This window comes from Vanessa atalanta, chromosome 22 (assembly GCF_905147765.1).
Source record: "Vanessa atalanta chromosome 22, ilVanAtal1.2, whole genome shotgun sequence".
In the NCBI taxonomy this organism is placed as follows: Eukaryota; Metazoa; Arthropoda; class Insecta; order Lepidoptera; family Nymphalidae; genus Vanessa; species Vanessa atalanta.
The window spans coordinates 5,856,126-5,876,542 of NC_061892.1; the positions used below are offsets into that span (position 1 = coordinate 5,856,126).

Genomic DNA, 20,417 nt, shown 5'->3' on the forward strand with positions numbered 1-20,417 from the left:
ATTGTAAATGATTGCGAAAGCATAACTTTCAAGATATTGTATTTTTTTTTTATACATACAAATTAATATTTTGAGATACCAGTACCTATGAAACTGCCTTAGGTATTCTTCCTCTAAATTATACTAAAAAAGATAAAAGTTTTTGACGCAAAACCGTCGGATATAAGTTTCACTTATAATGCCCTTTATTTTGTGTGCCTATATTTCTTTGCAAACTCTTTTTTTTAAATAGTAATTTTATTTATACAATTTATCCAATTCGGTGGAGATTACTAATTGGGTTAAAGGCTAAGTAAATATTCACAAGCATTAATTTTATTTGATTAGATTTTTAAAAGGTCTTGCTTTTGTTCTTCTTTGTATAAAGATGAGTTTGCTAGATTAAAAATTATTGGAGCATTACATTTCAATGGAACAGAGCAAAGTACTTAAGACTTTAAAAAACTTTTATTTCAAGAGTATAAAAATAAATTGTAACGTCTTTGTAAACTACTTTGACATGATTTGTTTTAAAAAAATACTCTATTTTGACCATGAACAATATATAATACTCGTAAATCATAATCAACAAAACAGCTTCGATTAATATTCTAATTTGGACGTACTTGTCATAACAGATTTTCCAGTAAAGTAAGAAAAATAAATTTAAAATGCTGTGTTATTATTATATACATTCATATTAATGAATTCTCATTTCCATTTCAACTAACATATCAATGTTAGTTGAAATGGAAAACTACTAACTGATATTTGGGCCTGAAAATGACTGCTGATTATAGTTTGCTAGAAAACAGAGGTCAATTGACTAATTTAATCCTAGCCATTATTAAAACGTCTCTATCTTTACATGACAATAATCTAAGTTTTATAGAAATGACCTTGACATAACAAATACCTATAATTCTAGTAATCCCGTTGCACAAGTTCATTAGTACAGTGTATTTAAAAAATTAATAGATATATCTTATATTGAATAGCATCTGTGGCCTGATGGATTTAAGCACGCGATTTTGCCATAAACCATTACTGATAATACTACCGTTATAAACTTTTTGCTATTTTTTTTAATGTAATTTATTTTTTATCTGTCACGAAGCAAAGTGTTAATTCGTATTGTTGTAAGCTTGACAGCTTTGGCGGTAAATTGAGATGTGACTTAAGGTTTAGTGCATAATAAAAAAAAATACCGACTATTTGATAACCTCCTTCGTTTTGAAGTCGGTTAAAAAGTAAGGTTGACAGTAGTATAAATGTAATTTTTTTTTAGGTATAAATAATTATCGTAATAATATTATCCGGTATGTATATCTATAACTGTCTTTAAATATGATATTATAATTTGAATGTGTTTTTAGAACCTAAATAGCATCGTTGTACATGATTTACAACCTAATACCTACATGTAATTCTATTGCTGATTCTAATATGATATAATAATAAGTAATTATAATACTATATATGTATATTAATACGTAAAGTAAAAATTTAGTACTTCTTTTTTCAAAAATTTTGCAGACGGCTGAATATGAAACTTGGGCCAGTTAAAGTTTCTATGGAGGAGTGATATTATTATAACAATAATTAAAAAAAAAAACTTTACACACCCTAACATGCGTTTGACACACGCACTTATCTAATATAGGTACCTACATAGCTGATATTATGAAAGTTGAAACATTCTATAAAATAGTTTACGTTCATACTGTTTATGGCGCTTTGGCATTTTTTTTTTTAATTTGAATTAAAACAAGATATCGTCCAGCAGAGTATAATTTTTTTATCTTTGTAATTTATATTTATGTAAATAAAAAATTTACATATTCAAAATTAACGAATACAAATGTAAATCTAAAAATTCATTTATAATACAAAAGTACGTAGTAGTACGTAGTAGTAATAAGTAATAATAATACTTAAAAGTACTGAAGTTGACTTGAAATATTCATTTAAATATGATATTGATCCATTATTATGTATAGTATTTATTTTAATATTTTAATAACGATAGTATTTAGTAAATCACTATAAAAAAGTCTTACAATTCAACTGGGTATTGAATATTCTTGAAGAAACGTTCGATCATTCGACGAGGCTTCATTATAAACTTCTCTCTATCTTTTGTGTATTTAATATCACAGACGAAATTCGAGCTACATTATTCCAATTCTAAGGTTATCTGTTCATTGTATGTGTATAAAGCAGATTATCGCTTACTATTATTATATGTTTGAAAATATATTTGGCTTGAATGTTACAAACGATTTACACGATTTGCACGCCTTGATGGGTAGACCGGCTCATAAGCCGTAACGGCAAACGTCGTAACGTCTTATGCCATCATGCTCCCTCTCCACTGCCACTCTCTAACTCTACTCTATTTTGTGAGCGTGGCGCGTACACTACTAATATATGTACACACATATACACACATTTCTATGGCTGGAGCTCATCAAACCATAATACCCATAATAGACCATAACCGTTTTTTATGTGCAGCTATCGTCCCATACCAGGTACCACCCACTCATCAGACATTCTACCGCCAAATAACAGTACTCTGTATTGTTGTGTTCCGGTTAGAAGGGTGAGTGAGCCAGTGTAATCACAGGCACAAGGGACATAACATCTTAGTTCCCAGGGTTGGTGGCGGATAGGTGGTGTAAGCAATGGCTAATATTTCTTACAGCGCCTTTGTCTATGGGCGGTGGTGATCACTTACAATCAGTTGGTCCATTTCCTCGTCCGCTAATCTATACCATAAAATAAAATCTGAAATCCAAACAACGATCTTCGATTGGGATTCACGTGGAAATTTTATGTTATTTTAAAAAGTATATTTAGTTATAAGACATATATTCTTAATTTTAAAAAGGCAGACTGGCAAATGGGCCTTATTTTAGGTAATCATCATCATCCATACAAATTAGCACGGTAGCAAATATTAACAATCCGCGAGGGATCGTCAATGCGTCACGAACCTTGGGAAGATGTTATGACCTTTGTACCTCTAGTTACTCTGTAACCATTGACTGACTCGCCGCCTAAATCGTAACACAACGATAAAGTAAGAATTGCTGATTGGCGGTAGAATTTGTGCTGAGTGAGTGTTACATAGCATTCTTGGAAAAATATTTTCTGTACTACAAAAAGCAAAGTTACTTTGTCATATTGTTCTAGATTGGATATGATTTGTTCATGCGTAAAGCGTGTTAACAGTGGATTGATAAACTATGTGTATAAATATTTATAATATTTGCAGACATTGCCGGGATTATTTTAATCTCACAGTTATGAAAAGCCGGGGAAAACGTTGGCATTTCCCTTTAATACTTTTTATTTCTCGATTATTTTTGACTATAAAATAGTACAATCGAAAATTTTTAATATCGAAACCGTATTGTATTTACGCTTTTCTGAATTTTCATTTGTGATATGAACATTTTAAAACATATTCGAATGTATTCCTATTTACCGCCCTCGTATAAAGTGACATGAACTCAGACAAGAGGATATTTACGCTCAGTGGTTTAAATATTATATTTTTGTTTTATAACAAACATAAGCTATAGTACTAATATATATACGAATGTAACTCTGTCTGTTACCTATTCACGCTTATTTAGATGAAATTTTGATATGAAAATAGTTTAAATCCCGGGGTGGCTACTTTTTTTAATTTATTCCTCGAGGGGGTAAAGTGGGTTTGACGGTTTTTGTGATATAGGTAAAGTTTTATAAATTTTGCACTAGTTCAGCTAGTATCATATATACATTAAACATTAAACTTTTTGAAGGAATGGATTCTTCATAAATTAGGGTAGCAATAGGTTACCACGATTACTACCGTAAGTTCGTAGTATACATTTACATAAGTATTTTCTTTTTTATTTTGTATAGACGAATTTAGCTAGCATTATTTCTCGTTAAATATGATCATAATAATATAGACAGTTTGAGCTTCTTTTGACCAGTTCCTCATAATATTTGATTTGATGAATGAATGATGATGATGAATGAATAAATATATTAAACTTTTTTATACAAATGTAATAAGTACATTTTGAATTCTGATTCTCTGTATCTATCTTATGTATATACTAAATAAATCTCTCCAAGAGTGAGATAGAATTATAAGCAGGAAGATACTTATTAGCTTTGTCAGTAGATGTTAGCGTGTGCCTTCGTTAAATAACCTTCCATAAGAGCCTTTTTAATTAAGGCAAGGGACCAAACATAATTTAATTTAGTTCTTTTTTAAATCAAATTCAGTTGATATTTTTATTTAAAAATAAATTCAAAATATTTATGTACAGTCTTATTTATAAGCTTTTATTTATTTGATGGCAGGACTTTGTGCAGCAGGGTACCATTCACTCACTGTATATTTATCGCCAAGTAGCAATACTTAATATTGTTGTGTTCCGATTTATGAGGGGTGAGTGAGCCAGTGCAATTACATGTACAATGGACGAAACAAGTAATCTCAGTTCCTAAGGTTTATGGCGCGTTGGTTATATCAGAAATGGTTAAAAAATTTATACGGCGCTAATATGCATTGGCAGAGTTGAACTCCCATTTTCCCGTCGGCTTACTGATGTCATAAAGAAAAAAACGTTCAGCTGGTGTTTTGTTAAATACTGATGTGTCTCTTTCTACCATATTGGTTTTCATTGAAAAAGAAGAAGACAAAGCATTGCTTAACAACTCACTATTTAGGTAGTGAGTTGTTTACAACATTGATAGGATAAGTGATAAGTCTGTCGCAGTCCTTAAACCTAACTTTTAATTAGAAATGAAAATGGAACAATTGTCAAAATCTAAAGACTCGTATTGACTGCCTTAAGACTCATTCATATAACAAGTAAAATAAAAAAAAGGTAAGCTTTCGATCCTTTACAAATAATACAATTGAAATCTTTCTTATCGTTTCAAATTATATTATTTGTTCGTGATTTTATTTTCAATCAGCGTTAACGATAAACAAATGTCTTTTATTATTTCAAGACAATGAATATTTTATTTATTTTCAATGTTGAATTTGAATTTAGTATATTTTGATTTTTGACAATTAGTAGTTTACTACTAATTGTCAAAAATCAAAATTTTTGTCAATCAACATTTCGCAAATTTCAATGAGCAGTTGTAGACGCAGTAAGTTGTTACCGATTATATGATTTTCCACCAATGGCTCTTTAACTTTCGGAACTAATATGTAATGCCCTTTGCGTCGTGCCTGTAAACTATCTCACTCAATCTTTGAAGAGTTGACTTCAAAACCCATTATATATTCCATCTTGATTACCTCACGCAGCCATCTCGACATTCTTATCACAGATCTGATCTTTCATTCGAATCTGTCATTTTAATCATCAAAGATACCGGATTCCGATTCACATATGTTGAAAACAGGTCTGATGCCATTTTTGAAAGATTTCGAATTCAGGTGTCTGAGTTATTTCACCCATCATTTCATTATTTCAGCTATTAGGAAGACGTTTATTGCTGGATATAGGCCCTCAAAGATTCCCACAAAATCAGATCTAGCGCAACCAGATCATTAGTCCACGCAGTATTTTTCGTATTGTGGTCGCCACTTTCCTGCTCCAACGGCTGTCGTTTCTATGAGCTATGCTCCCCACCCATTATCACTTCAGTTCGCCTATTTTTCGGGCTTTCAGTAATTTTGGTTCGCCCTGTGGATTTTATTATTTCTGATTCGGTCTTGTACTTATTCGGTCGAAACTCCGAGCATATAGCCCTCTCCATTGCTCTTTGAGTGACTTTAAGCCTTCTTATGAGGCGCTTAGTAAACGACCACGTCTCTGTTCCGTAAGTTATCACTGGCACACATTTCAACCAACCTTTAGTAGTTCTACTTTTCTTAAATAATCTTGCATGTTTGTAAAAGAAAATAAATATTGGAACGTACCAATTAATTATAGGTACTTTATTAATTGCAATCGTTATATTTTTTCTATAGAAAGTTTATGTGCATTGAACAGATAAATAATTATATACAAATAAAACAAAATAATTAATAACTATCGTACAAATGATGACCGCGTGGAATGGTGACAAGGATACTAGCAGCAATTCCCTTGTACCACAATTCCGATACGTTGGGCGAAAAATGGAAAAATAAAATCATCTTTTTTAGATGTGATGTCACTTTCAGTTTTAGAAAATTGACAAGCGATTTTTCGATGAATCGATATGAAAAGATATAATTTTTCATTGTCTTTGATAACTATCGCCAACTTTTAAGATATTAATACGATTAGATTAAAAAAGTTTTGAGTGTTAATGTCTCTTACGTCGTCTAACGACATTGCTGTCAGATGGAATATGCAGTCTAATTTTGGGCTTGACATTTTGTCAGCCAATCAGCACAAATCTTGCATCTTGGAACTACGTTAACGTACCAATCATTTACTTTAAGCCCAGTGCCTGATTGAAGGCAAAATATTTTTAGTTCATGCATATATAATGTAATTATCTTAGATTATATATGTATATAGAGTTTCGGTCTCCAAAATATATAAAACAAACGAGCCAGATTTATCTATCTAGTGTGCGTGTACTTAATGGCTACTACTTTTCACAGTCTATCAAAACATAAATAATCAAAGGTAATCCAGCTGCCAATATTTGACGAGTGAGGTATTGAAGTGAGTCCTTACAGAATATCACTACTATTCCTTTAATTTTATTCAAACAATTATTTAGATCATGGTCTTCCCCTTTTTCTTTTATTACGATACTAAATATATATTTTATTTCATTTTAAGAATTTGTTGCCAAATTTTCGACAAAATTATAAAATTAAAATATAGAATTATAAATTGTAATATGATTGGAATTCGTACCCTAATTACTTTTTCAGAAAGCACGTAAAGCCGTTGGTCCTGCGCCTGAGATTTTTCTGATCGTGGTCAGATTATGCTTGCACACGAATTGTGTGTGATATGTCCTGCACAATATCCGCGTGGCCGAAATCGCTCAGGAGGATAAAATCTTGGATATCATTTTTTTATTAGGTATTTGGTTAAACTACGGATTTCGTTTTTCTCCTTTCACTTACTGTATTTTTTTAATATTAATCTCTCCTGAATACAACACAGCAGGTGGTAGATATTTCAATTCTGTCGAAAGATAAAAGATCTAAACATTTTTATCAGGGGTTATACACTGAGTGGCTGTTAGATTAAAACATAGGAAATTCACATTTAAATTTAATCTTATCTTAATTTCAAACAGAAAAGCTTTAGATATATACATTATATCAAATTATATACATACATATATGTATGCATGTGTATCTATATATTCATTACTGTACATGAATTTATTTTAATTATTGTATTATTTCATTGTAATGTTTTTATTATTATATTTATTTGGACTATGTACACCCCTTCCTCTTTTTACCTCTGTTTCTTTAGGTCGCTGAGAAGAGATAGCTGTTTTAGCGATTAGACCGCCTCTTGTATATCTGTCTTGAATGAGAATGTGTTTATAATTGTACAATAAACAAATACATAATCTCGAATTATCGACGATCAAGCCCTTTCTGATCTGCTTGATCCTTTGGCTTTGCGTAGAGATGTTGGATCACTCTGCATCTTCTACCGAATTTTTCATGTCCATGGGCTTACTTTCCATCAGGTAAGCCTTCTGCTCGTTTGTCACAAATTACATAAAAAAAAACAACAAAGAGTATTTTGATTTGATGTACAAAAATTATAATGTGAATTGGTTTTTCCAGATAAAACTAAGCTCTAAATTTATTTTAGTATTTGCTAGAATTACATTTAGAGCTTTCTATACTACTATACTAATATTAAAAATGCGAAAGGAACTCTGTCGGTCTGTTGCTCTTTCGCGGTCAAACCACTGAATCGAATTTTATGGAAATTGGTACGAAGCTTGATGTTCAAGAAAGGACTACTAAAGGCTACTTTATGCTTAACGCCTGCCAATTAAACCCTTAAATCCGAGCGAAGTCGTAGGCGAAAACTATATATGTATTTTATCTTGTTATTCGTATATAAATGATGACCTAAAGCTGATCTGCTTAATATAGCGTGGCGTAACTCGTAGGTGTTCTCGAAATTAATTGCAAATAATATATTTGATTAGTTTTAAAGTATTAGTTATACTTATATACTTAAGCGATATACTTGTTTTATTATTCGTAGTTTAAATTTATTACTGTATGCTTCGATTTGGAGCTTGGAGACTTGAACACGTGGCGTATTGATTTTATTTATCTGAATTTAGGATATTATTTTTATGTCCCTATATTTTATTTAGAACCTTTTTATGGTGTGTGGCGAAAAATAATTTCTACTTCTACTTTATATGTATTTAAATTAAAATAAAAAAATATATTTATTAAAAGCATTTTCGTCATCGTTTTACAGAATTGCATTAAATGTAAAGCTACGACGAATTTCTAATGTAAATTTTACCGAAAATCCGGTCACTCTTTCACCAATTTACAAAAGTATGTTCATCGAATAAAATTTAATTAATTTATTTTACATAAACCTTAATTCATTTATTATTCTCAAATGTTTGTCTGTCTCAAGTAAAACCGGAGCAAAAATGTAGTTAACAGTAGCAAGATGTCGATTACGTGATGTGATAAGATAACAAGATGTTGTTAAGCGTCACAAAGCCCGGTAACAGTAGGTTCTGTGTTAATGTGTGTGTTATTGTGTAGTTCAGTGAAAGAAATATTAAAAAGGACAAAAAATATATCAAAAACAGAACATGCTTCAAGGATTTAAATATTAATGTAAGTGAATTTATTTTGTTCATAAACACAGACATAATAATCAGACTACGTGTAAAACATTTAAAAATATACTGTACAATTTTTTCAGTATGTAGTGTACATACAGACATATATAAATGCACTCTGTATTATCTCACTCAGATATATATTAAATATTTAAGTTTCATTAAATCTTTTCTTATATAATTGAGTAAATATTGTGTAAGACGTAGTGAATTTTTAGAGCATTGGACTATTGTACCAAAGTCTAGGAAAAGCTTATCGATTTGCAATTGAGAGCATGGCATTGAAATATTATTGGTGTCTTAGAAAATATTATTGAGTCTTAATCGTTGCAAGTTCTACGTTGCTATATCCTTTAAGGTGTAGATATATATCTACAACTTAAATTAGATATTTAGCTGTAGATCATAAGACGCCAAGATTAATACCACGTCGGTTGATAATGTTATTGGAGTTTTTCTGAAAATCAGTTTTCAATAGCACGCTAGAGTTAAAAAATTGGTAATGTTACTCTCCTTAAACATATAAAGATATGTATCATACTGTTCTGTATACCTGTTCTTTTGTCGTATTTTATTGCTATTTTGTTGGTCTAAGAGAGCAGGCGCTTAGAGAGTATACCCCGATTGCCGTCTCGACGTGATAGTAGTGACAGTAGTAAATATTTCGGTAGCAAAGCGTGCAGTTGATACTTGTGATTTCCAGGCAGGATATATTACATACATATATAAATGTATTTAACTAACATGACTATATTTTTTAATGTTGAAAAAAAAATATATACTGAGTTGCTTGCCGGTTCTTCTCGGTAGAATCTACATTCCGAACCGGTGGTAGCTTCACTTAATATAGTTTGTTAAATGACGTTTCAAAAGTGCTTGATTTGATTTGGTAAAGGTAATATTTCTCTCACACACAAGAAGTAAGCTCGCCTCTTGAGAATAGCCATCGTCACCGAAATTTAGTAAAGGAGACAAGAGTCCATGAAACGGTTTTCCTTATTTGAAGGGCTTTCAAATGACTACAGCAACGATGACGTTTTAACCTATTTGTCGCAGTTTATGTGTCATTTCCTCTATTGAATTCCGGTATAATGGCTACTAAACTGAAGTTTGTAAACTGATATTTCACACTCAAGTAAAAAGGTATTTACGCGTCATTTATTGCGTCGAAATTTATTTTACAAACTAGATTTACTGAACGTTAAAATTTGTTAACTTTGTTGTCAAGCTGTAAAGAGCGTTCTCTTCAAAGATTCTTTTAAAGTTTATTTATATATAGAGAGATAAAATTGTATTTACTGATATAAGAGTATGATGTTCGGATTTTTATAATATATGTGTAATTTGACGTACGTGCCAATTACACGTGATTAAAAGTAAAAAGGTCTTGTCCAATATTTTTTAATAAATATTACATTGTATACTAATTTGGGGTGAAGAGGGCTCTCTGTATTAACCTTATGGTTATTAATGTACACTTTCGAGTTAAATTACGAGCATGCACCTGGAAAGATTTTGTGGCAATAAAATTTATTATAAATGGCATTTCTTCGCCTACTTTACCTCATATATATACTTCTACCTCTTAGAAGAAGAGGAAATTCATGATTGTTTGCATACCTTATGTCCATCCGATTAATTTTTTTGTAAATACATAGCTACAAACTAACGTACTTTTAAGCATCGACGACTAGACTTAAATAAGTTAATATGTGAGTGATATACTTATGTTTTAGGCTAAATAATACAATTATACAATGGTATTCTTTATTAATACTGTATATCAATATATTTCTGCAATTATTTTAATTATTATTAACATGTATTTCGCAATGTAAACGCCACTCTCGCTTTTCTCCAAGTAAGTGCACGGTTTGCCTCTAAGCTTCTACTTGCTATCCTTCCTATTATGACTAAGACTCACAACGATGGTCTTGTCACTTCAGCAAAGCAAGCTGTTTATGGAGAGGAGTATTTAAGGTATCAAAGATGTGATATGGAGACCAAATATAGTTTCTGAAATGGCCTCAAATGTTGAATTGATCCCCAACAATCTTCAAGACAAGATCGCTATAATATTATATATAACATAACATTAACTTAACTTAAAAATAAACTCGCATATTAAACGTCCAGGTCGTAACTTAACGAGTTCAAAAACAAAAAGTCTTCCAGCTAACCGGATGAACTGTTGTTTTTTTCATCACAGATGGTGTAAGATTAGTCACGTATAAAATGAGCAAAAGAGTACTGTAGTAATTATTTCTATTTTAGTAAATATGATATGATTGTGTGGAAAAATCGTTTCTTCCTATGTAACGTAAGGCAATGACTGAAATAATAATATTTTTGTCGTCACGACTTCTTTTATGATCTATATTTAAGGACGAAGATTTTTTTTATCTATTCAAAGGCAAAGGTAGAAATAAAAAAGTCGGCAATTACGTAAGTGAGATCAGAAATATTTATCATTTCAATCCAATCAGATGGTAAATTCGAAATGATCGGAAGTTTTCAGGCGTATGAACTACGATTAATGTGGTTTACGATAAACTACTGAACACTGAACTACTACTGAGAAGCCGCTTTTGGAAAGAAAAACCAAATCACTTATAGTCCGAATCAGAACTTCGTGATTTGCAAGATTTGTAAACTAGCCACTTAAAAAATAGTACAGTCAGCTCACTAATGGGTGTAGTGCGCTGCGGTATTTCCCAACTTGCATAAGGGATACATCTATTTCATATAAAAATTACGAGTACCTGATGAAATTTATCGTTACTGATCATTTCCTTAAATAAATGGAATAAAGTAAACATTATTATTAAAAAATACTAGCAGTTCCCGAGTCTACTTTGTACCTTTATAACACAGATATAGGTACACAAAAGCAACGCCGAGTTTCGCATTTGTTTCCTAAATAGCACCCTAGCTATTTATCAATAATGACGATATAGTTCTTATCAATAGAATTTGTATAAAGTAATGAAGATAACCAATAACTTTTACCGTCACGAAATGAGATTTGGATCTAGCTACTTTTTTCATGCATTGGAAACCTTCAGAATGGTACCCGGTTTCCTGGGACAGAGGAGTCGGGTTATGTGGGATTCCTATCCACTTAAACCACTGCAGTGGCCGTCCTCGAGACGGATCAGAAAGGCTGCGATCTTGTCGATGTAACCCATCCGCGCCTCCTATGCTGTGCTCGCTCATGGCTCGGTGGAACTCTCCTCTGGGGGTGAAGATGATATCGTTGACGCACTAGTACGTACGATAGCACGAAGCCATCCTGGCTGCAGTTCTCATCAGGGCCGCTAGCTACTAGTCTAACACAGTCGTAAAATAATTATTTTATTAAAATTAATCATTGTATACTAAAATCAGTTAAAATAATAAATTTAATAGGAAGAAATAGGTGAGTTGTATTACGTTCAACATAATTTTCAAACATTTTATCCTTTTCATGTTTTGTTTCGTACACTTTCTATTGAAACGGACAGTTTAGAAAATACGTTTGTTTGGTTTTGTTTGTTCCAGTTGAAAATCGTATAACTTTTTTACAGTCGTTATCCTGAACAAGCTTTTCTAGCAATTTTGTTTACATGTGTTGCGCAGTTCAAACTTTGTGCATATCGAGCGAGTTTTATCACTAAAATTTAAATTTGCTAAATACAATAGAATTTATTTAGCAGCTTTTTAAAAACACGAATGATTCTTTTATCATACCATTTATTATTTGAAAGATTCCATAATGCAATTGATTTCGATGAAATTAATTCTGTATTGTGTTCTCCGGAATTCGTGAGGTAAGCATTCCGAAAAAGGTTCGCAAATATCGGGGTTATAGTTTAAACAAACGACAGGGGTCCGCTCGGTCGTGATTTAAAATAAATAAAATATAAGGTTAATACAATAATTTTAGTCATAAAAACGAACAATTGCCAATTTTATTTTTGTCTACCCTTAACTGGTCTCCCATTGCAAATATCATAGATTTTTTTTTAAATTATTAAGTCTACAATCTTGCCATATACCAGTAGGTGGGCTACAGGTCAGAAGTCACCGTGGTAAATCGAAAAAATCAGACCAGATTTTGTAATTGGGAATACGCGTTTCTTTTGTTCGCGGATAATGATCTTTCCAGCGAAATAGTTCCACGAATCACGAGAACAGGACATTCGTAGATAATGTCGAAATATCGAGCTCCACCAAATAATAATAAAAAACATGGTAAATATCCCGTTTTAAATACTGTTAGTAATTCCAAACAAGTGCTAACCATCGCAGAAGATATTGTTTGTTTTGTCTTCTTTGTTTTCTTTATTTTCCCAAAAAACCTGAAAACGATTATGTGCATGATCAACAGGTCCCTTAAAAGAACGTTACGTATACTTATAACATCTTTTCGAAGTTGCACGTACTTTTTTATTCATACTAATCTATCTAGGGACTGTACTCTAGCCATAGTGAGTGTCCAATCACAATAGGGATTTACACAAATATTTTATAAACACGATATTGTGGGGTAATACCGTTATTTGATTAAGTTTGTATGTCCCTTTTTACAGAATAAGGACGTAGACTAAAGTGGTTGGGTTATTTATATTTTTTATTTCCATTCCTGTAAAGAGTACTATAATCCTTGTTCTTGCGTCTGATTTCAGTTCACTCGTAGTGGATTTCCAACCTATAGATCTATGAAAGTGAATAGTATGTGCACCTGTGCTTATTCACATGCTTGTGTAATATAATATTTCCTATGCAGTCTTCGCTGAGAATGGCCGACATTGGTCATATAGACATCATTGTATAAAATTGGCCAGAGTGAAATTACCTTTTGCGATACTGTCTGTAAGTAAGTAAGAATATAGTAATAAAAAAAAGTACAAAAAGACGGCCTCATATTAGCTACTATAGGAAAAAACCTTCCAGACAAATAGTAGAGAGTCTTACATAACAAATGGTAGGGAAAAGAATGTATCTTAAGTATTTAATAAACAAAGATATATACAAAAGTAAAAGTTTCATAATCCTGTACATATATATGTACCTATGTACAGTATCACTCCTGTTTTCTTTCCTTTTGAGGAGAAGATTTGGAACTTTCCACTACGTTGATGCCATGCGAGTTTTTGGAAACACAGGCAGATTTTCATCCGAGGTGATTTATAATAACTAATCAAGCACATCAAAAGTCAGAGATTCTGGACGGGTTTGAATTTATAGTCATTGTTTATGATTGAGGTGTATACTAGGCAAGATGTTTGGACATTTTGTCAGGTACATACATTTGCTTCTGTCGGTGTAATTGGGAATTATTTTAAATAGAACAAATAGCCGCTTAGTTGGATAATGATTAAACTAACGACAAATAAATTAATTCATCACCCGATTTATGTTCTTAAGATACATCACGATTTGTTACAAGATAAAATAAACGTTTGTCACGTCAATAGTCTTAATTTATGGGTCAAAAAGCGCACCTACTTAAAAAATCTTCTCCAAAACGCACTGAAACTTCTGGTAATATTTATACGTATATTGGTTAAGCAGTTTTTTAGTTAGACTTTACAAAATAAACGTCATCAATGACGTCAATAGATTTATGTATATATAATATTATTGAGGTTTTTGAATGTTTTAGTATTATCATGTTACATACTTTTTATAGACATATATGAGTAAGTAGTTCAACTGTTTCAATTATTAAAACCTTAGACGTTACACGTGCTCTAGAACGCATGGGATCCTAATACATTGGGATCAATGATGTCTACATCTAACACATAGAATGTAAGTGTTCCGTCCAGACGATCGATTTATACTAATAACGTGACACGAAAGCAATTTTAGTTTTTATTGACGATGAAATAGAATCTATTTTTAAATGCACATTTTTATAAATTCGCTAAGCATCTTAGGAATGAGATGCTGACCGAACAAATTTCTACTATAATGGGTACAGAACAAAGACTAAGATGTAGGCGTACTAAGTGTACAATAAAATTATTGAGCCACGTACATATAAATCGTATATCGGGATATTGTATGGAGCTGTTAATTCGCCGTAAATTTTTATGTATTTCTTTCGATATTCTTTCGGATTTTACAATGAGATTGAAATCCTTCAATGTTTTAACGTTATTGATTGTTGTTGTCGTAACATGAGCCGACATCGATTCGTTGAACTCAATAGCATTCGGTAATCCAATACTTTTATTTAACTCTTCCGTTTAGAGGCTTAGTGGCCGCCGTTTTAAATTAATTAATAATAGGTTCAATTTTCGACGTGATTTATTTCACAAAATTAGCTCGATTGATTTCAATGCTTTAAACTGAATTCGTTTTAATTCATATATCGATGATTTCGATTTGCACTGATGATACATAATGTAAGTACAGTTTATATTATTGATATTATAAGATAAACACATGAGATGAAAATACATAACACATTGTTGTCTGTAAGTACAGAACGTAACGTTAGTTTACTTTTAATTTTCCGCTGCATATCCGAAGTTGGTCCTATGAATGTACACATAAAACCTTTCTTTGACGTATTTCTTTTATAATTGAAATCCATTTTTTTATTCTTTTCAAAGATTCATTCGAAAATTCGTTTGAAATCACAACGGGCATAAGATAGTTAATAATTTTAACATCGACTGTAAATTATTATTTCCAAGAGTGTATTTTACAAGCATGTAATTTTTTTATCAGAAGAAATACAGACGAATTTGCATTGTTTTACTCAGACAAGTATACAAAAGATTTTATATTGTTTTATAAAGTGATAAACTTAAACTTATCATTACTCTTTAACAAGTTAATGAACAGGGTAATAAAAATAATCAACAAAGTCAATTTGCTTTAGAACTAATTTAGTAAATAGATAAAATAATTGTTGTATCATCTCTGTATGTGTCTCGACGCGTGTATACCTACACGTTAAGTGACACCGAGATCCATATACAAAGCCCTATATCATGTACACCGGTCTTAAATTATTAAGGAGAATATTTGACGACGAAAAGGATCGCATTCAGTCGCGTCGCGGACCGAGAGCGTGGGCAAGACTTACGCACCATTCCGGCAATAAAAGGCTAATCTTTCAATAGAAATAAATAATATACCTACAGTCGTATTTCCTTTAACCGCGCCGCCGTGACGGTGGACGTCGGGGCATTCTATTTTCAAAATAAAACCGCGAAAGTTTCGAATCGGTCACAACGCAAATGGCTTTTCTGGTAATCAGCGTCGAATTGATTTATAGTGTTTTATGTAAAGAGTTTTTAATGCGTAATTGACGAATTCTTTTTTTGAAATTAAAACAGTCACAGTGGATCCGTTCGTAAAGAGGAAGATGAAAATTTTTAAGAAAAAGTTACGTTTCTCGATAGTCTATAGCTACGTGTGAACTTTGCGACCCGTAGTTATTAATTTTGTTAATATATTTTCCTTAAGAAATTCACATATCAACAGCGACTACCACACAACGATTGAAAAGGTAAGATTTTTATTTTATATAATTTTTGCTAAGATTAATTTAATTATTTGTTGCCGTCGATTGATAGATGTCGATTTCATCCTTAAATAAGTCATTTAATTCTTTCGGAAACGGTAAAAAAGATAATATTAATTATTATTATATTTATATTAGTTTTGTAAAATCATTTTTTTCCTTTATTCTGTGCAAAGGTATTAAAATTTACAACCTAGCAAATATTTTCCAATAAAAACAAATTTGAAAATTTTGGAACTATTTGGAATATTTTGGAACAACGTAAAATTTTATTCGTGAAAGTGATACCAACATTATCTTTATTAGGTATTACTTCCAAACCTCTTACTGTCGTTATCATTCCATATACAGATATGCTAATATTTCCGAGATGTTCTTATCACAAACAATATCTTAAAGTCATGTGCCATTGCGTATATTTGTTTATCTAAATATATTATAAAACAGTGAAGTCAGTAAGTATGTATTTAAAATATTTGGACAGATAAATTAAACAAAAAGTATTTGTTACGTTTTTTATCGATCACTGTGTAAACACTAAGTTTAGTATTTGTATATGGAAAATTGATAGAGATATGAAATCTCGATTATTATTTCATTTTTTATTAATTACAGCACGTGCTTGTGGACTTTGCACTATACAGCCTTTGATTCTTTGAATTATATTATTTTGCATTTAATGATTATTTTGACGATAAAATTATTAATGGACTTATATATCAATAATTCATAAGTCAAATGACTATAAATACTAGTATTTTAATATGATAAAAAAAATATTCGATATTCAAATTTTTTATTAAAATAATATTTATTAAAATAATATTTATATTTTATATATATAAAATTTTATATAAAATCTACGTGCCATAAGATACTAGATTATATTACAAATAACAGTTACAAAAATATTATCATTGGTTTGACGATACGTTCTTAAATATTGAAATTCGCTTATTGTTTAAAGTACATATCTAACATTTTTTTTATCAAGTGTGTACGAGTTAGTGACACTAGAATACTTATGTACACTAATTATACTAATTTCCATTACGTTCGTTATATATATACATTTTTTAGTAATTCTTATTTTCAATTTTAATTATTTCAGTATTTTTATTTATTCTTACAAACATGCTGTATCGTGACAGTTCATTGACCAGTAACCACAGCCGGGACTTTCTGAATGCATGTTCCCTGTTTCTTGTCAATGTACTCTTTACATATAATCAAAAATACTTGGTATGTTTATGCAAAATACTTTGTACAAACACCATATAATCGTAGTAAATAAATTTATTGAAGTTTTCAAAGACCGATCTTGAATCTTGATCTTGAAATATTGTCTGAATACAATTTGTTTACAATTAATACACAATATTACAGAGTTAATTTAATTTATAAATATAAATATTAAGAAAAGTAACTTCACTTGTTAGTCAACTAGTGAATACTATAAAAAAAATTAAAACAAAAAAAAAAAACAGAAAAAGTCTTAGCATTAAAAATCCAAAATTAAAACTGAAAAATGACACTTATAATAATAATTTATTAGCATTGTTATCCGGTATGCAAGTCTGGAGAAAGATAAAGAAATAGCTTCATCAAAACCTAAATCTTTTGATACAAATAACTAACTAAGTTTAGTGTAACAATCCCTCATACGCAACCGTACGCATTGTCAGTTCTATAACTTGGGTGGCCTAGTGTTTAGAACACATAAATCTTAACCGAAAATGGTTGGTATAAACATCGGGCAAAACATTACTAGATTATCATTTGTATTTCATGTTTATAAATAATCACGTGACCGTTAAACTGAATGTGTCGGATGAATATTTGGCACGTGTCTACCCATCCGTATTGAAGAATAACACTTATCAGGAGTCTTAAACGAGGCTTTAACCCAGCGTATACACTTACAGGTTGTATCTGACTTTATATCATAATATTAAATTACAAGATTAAAAAAACAATCAGTATACAAACATAAGAAAAGAAAAAAACAATGATTATTTAACTCAAATCCTTTATAGAGTTACATATGTTTCTATGGAACTTGCCAAGTGAGTCAGAACGCACGTCAACAAGATTACAGTAAATGTTCGGTAGTTTATAAAGCTTGGATAGTTATGAAACTGATAAGCGTTGTGACTAGTGACGAGTTTCTTGCCGATTCTTCTCGTTACTAGATTATGAGGGTATCGTAATGGCTAATGGTAGCTTAACGTTTAATTAAATCGTGATGTTTTGGGAATGTATTCTTCCAACTTTCTCACAGACCGATCCATGAGAGACTTCCGGCTACCAGATTGCCCATTAAAAACCAATTATATCCTTCGGAAATGACTTCTATGAAAATACGGATAAAGTAGATTATGTTTTTGATTACTATGTTGTGATTTATGCCTTTCAAAAAACAATGAAGTACATTTTAAATTGAAAATGAATAACCTAGCGGATATGCTTGCCGATCTCCCTACTATGAATCACAAAAAAAACTGTTTATCATTAGTAAGTTTGCTTGGTAGTAGGGTTTTGGTACCAACTACTCACTAGATAGTCTACCGCCACACAGCAATACTTAGTACTGTCAATGGTCCTGTTTGAAGGGTGACTGAGCCAGTGTAACAGGCAGCAAACAGACATAACACCTTCCCCAGATTCGTGGTGCATTGACGATGTAAGGTATAGTTAACATTTCTTACCGTGCCAATGTCTATGGGCGGTGGTGACCTCTTACCTACTGGTGGCCCATTTGCTCATCCTCCTACCTATATAATAAAAAAACGTGATTCTTATATCTTCTTGTGGCTTCCTCATTGCATATTCAGGTGAATCAGATGTTATATAACTAGAATAATAGAGTAGCCGTCAGTTTTGGAAAATATTAGCAAAGTGAGGCACTTAATAGTTAATGCTGATTGGTCGTATATAGCGTCATTTCTGTCGCCGACCAATGACAGTTCACATTAAAGTTAAATTATGTCATATCACATTGATCAGCATTTACTGCAATAAAAGTGCCAATTTCTCACTTCTGAACAACGGATAGTTCTCCTCTTTGAGTTCAATTATAGACATATTAAAAATATATTAGAATATTCAATGTATATTTAACTTCTTCATTATTTTATTCGTTCATAATCAAGCATCGATTGTTCTAGAATATTTCAAAATCAAAACGTTAGGGTTACCGAGTGACCTAATAATATTATTAAGGATAGATTATTTAAGGCAATGTTTATACAAAGATACGATATGTTTATATTATTTTTACGAATGTAAGTAGGCTATCTAGCCTATTTAATACATAAAATGTTGCCATTTATGAAAATCTATATAAAAACATTGTGTAATGTGTAACACCTTCTTTAGTGTGATTCTTAGAATTAATTAAACTTCGTTTTTTTAGGTTGGATCTAGTATTCAGTCAAGTGATGCTTTTAGGATCAAAAGCAATTACAAAACCGGAATTAATAAAAACAAAAGCGGTTTGTTTATGGATTTACCTTTGTTAAGTCTAAAAAATCGTTGGCGCTTTGATGTTTACATGAGATGCAAACGTGTCTTTGTTAATAGTTTTAAGATAATTAACATATATAACATCAGAGTAATTATATAAATAATTATATTATATAATATAATTATTTATATAATGTTTAATTTCATCAATAATAATTATTAATTAGAATTATAATGTAAAGAATGCCAAAAAATTAAAAGAAAGTAGAGTAACAGACTGTTGAGCTCATAAGTTCTCCCTCCTCCCTCTTTGAGGAGGTTTGGAGCTAATTTTACCACGCTCCTTCTAAGTGAGTAAGTGGATACAGTAGCAGAGTTTCATTGCAATGTGTCTAACATGCAAAATTCTTTACGATATTTTCCACGAGAAGAATTATAAACACACATAAAGATTCAGATACTTGCCCGGCTTTGAACCTCCAATAATCGATTAAGATAAACGCTAATCAATGAGCCATCTCAGTAAGTATAATGCAAAACGGAAACTTCAAAAGCGTGCCTTTTCGTAAAAGTCATTTTTGACAGTTGCATTTTGGAATTCTATATTTGAATTATTATATTC

At 31.1% G+C, this 20,417-nt stretch overlaps 1 protein-coding gene across 1 annotated transcript in view; it reads left to right on the top strand.

Annotated features, from left to right (window-relative positions):
* Positions 1-15,843: 15,843 nt before the first annotated feature.
* LOC125072693 (laccase-4-like) overlaps positions 15,844-20,417 on the top strand; it is a 116,225-nt gene continuing 111,651 nt past the window's right edge. The window contains exon 1 of the mRNA XM_047683360.1: positions 15,844-16,315. The gene's annotated coding sequence lies outside the window, so the exon portion shown is untranslated. The remainder of the gene's footprint in view (positions 16,316-20,417) is intronic.